Raw genomic sequence first — 1,805 nt, 5'->3', positions numbered from 1 at the left:
GTTGCACAGGTGCATGCCTAGAAACTCATCGAGATCTGGTGAAGTATTTGAAGCATTATCAAATCCCGAGAAAGTTTTCAAGGCCTTGAACCGGGCTAATCGGAAAAACAAACAACAACCAACAACTGCACAGTTCGAAACAGTCATGGGTGATCACGAGGAAAACCCAGCGGTACCAATAGTTCCAGAGGCTGCTCTCTATGACTGGGCACAACCCACAGCTGAAAATTTGTCCATAGCCATTGTAGTTCCGCATATACAGGTTGCGTCATTCCAAATTACAAATAACATGCTGCACTTGTTGTAGAACAAGAGACTATTTTCGGGGTCGCAAGTCGAAGATCCTCAGCAGCACTTGAAGAACTTCCTATCTATTTGCAAAACCCAAAGGCAGCCCAACGTAACTCCTGAAGCAATTAAGCTGTTATTATTTCCATTTTCAGTGACAGGAGGTGCCCAGATCTGGCTAAACTCACTCCCCATAAATTCTATAACAACTTGGGATGAGTTGGTCAAGCAATTCCATAACAAGTTCCACCCACCCAACAAAACTGCTCAACAAATTGACGAAATTTTGAGCTTTAAATAGAAACCAATGGAGACACTGTATGAGACATGGGAGCGTTTTAAGGGAATGTTGGTTATATGTCCACACTATGGTATTCCAGATCAGATGTTGGGACAACGGTTTTACATGGGATTATCAGATAGCATGAAGAACATCAGGATGCCTCGGCTGGTAGGGCATTCCTGAGAAAAACATGGAGAGAAGGTCAGAGTCTGCTTGACAAGATGGCACAGAATTCGGGATGGACAATAAGGAACGCACCCATCACTCCAGTGGTGCACTCAGTGCCTTTTGATCCATCAAATTCTATGGCTAAAAATATGGCTACCTTATTGACATAGATGAGTATACTCACCAAAACGGTTGAAGAGTCTGGGCAGAAGCAGCAAGTACACATCGTAGACACTACTAATGGGGTCTTGTGCACATCTTGCATTAGTCAGCCCATTGGTAACCAGTGGAATGCAGAACATGATCAGCATCACTACCCGGAAGACATGAACTATGTATCTAACTATGGAGGCCAGAGACAGGGTAGTCAGAATTGGGGTCATCAGAATCAGCAGCAGTACAGGCCAGCTCAGCCACAGTTCAACACTGGGAACATGGGAGGTATGAGACCCCCTAACAATATGGCACCTTACCCAAGGCCACAGGGATATAATAATCAGAATCAGCAGCAGGGGTATCACTTTCCTCATCAGCAGCATAGTGAAAGGCAGGAAGATGGGTTTGTTAGACTTGAGGCAATGATGCAACAGGTTATTGGGTCTAATGCAAGGATTAATGAGAGAGTGGATGCACATGATGCAGCAATCAAGAATATTGAAGTGCAGGTAGGCCAAATTCGATGTCTCTGAACAATCGTCCTCATGGGACACTACCCACAGACACCCAGATAAATCCAAAAGATCAAGGCCCAAAGTAGTTGATGGCAGTAAGTCTACGTAATGGCAGAGATCTAGACATAGAGAAAGAGAGGGTTCGAGAAACTAGACAAGCTGAGATACTTATACCAGTGCCCATTGAGCTGGATAAGTCAACGAAACTGACGGAGGTGCCAGTCCAGCCTGCCCAAGAAGAAAATAGCATTCAGAATGCGACCGAGAAAGAAGCCGAGACAATCCAGGAACCTGTAGTTGATGTAGCAGCGGATAAAGATCAATCTCAGTTGATTAGGAAGAAGAGACCTCCTGCACCTTTCCCTCAGAGGTTGGCTAAGTACCAAAAGGAGGAG

General features: G+C 44.9%; 1 non-coding gene across 1 annotated transcript; it reads right to left on the bottom strand.

Annotated features, from left to right (window-relative positions):
- Positions 1–556: 556 nt before the first annotated feature.
- On the bottom strand, positions 557–663 carry LOC142181349 (small nucleolar RNA R71). The gene has a single exon (XR_012710015.1). It is a non-coding gene; the product is annotated as a small nucleolar RNA R71 (small nucleolar RNA).
- Positions 664–1,805: the final 1,142 nt, after the last annotated feature.

Source organism: Nicotiana tabacum, chromosome 5, assembly GCF_000715075.1.
Source record: "Nicotiana tabacum cultivar K326 chromosome 5, ASM71507v2, whole genome shotgun sequence".
Lineage (NCBI taxonomy): Eukaryota > Viridiplantae > Streptophyta > Magnoliopsida > Solanales > Solanaceae > Nicotiana > Nicotiana tabacum.
Note: the sequence above shows the minus strand (reverse complement) of the source record. Positions and strands in the feature narration are given on the sequence as shown.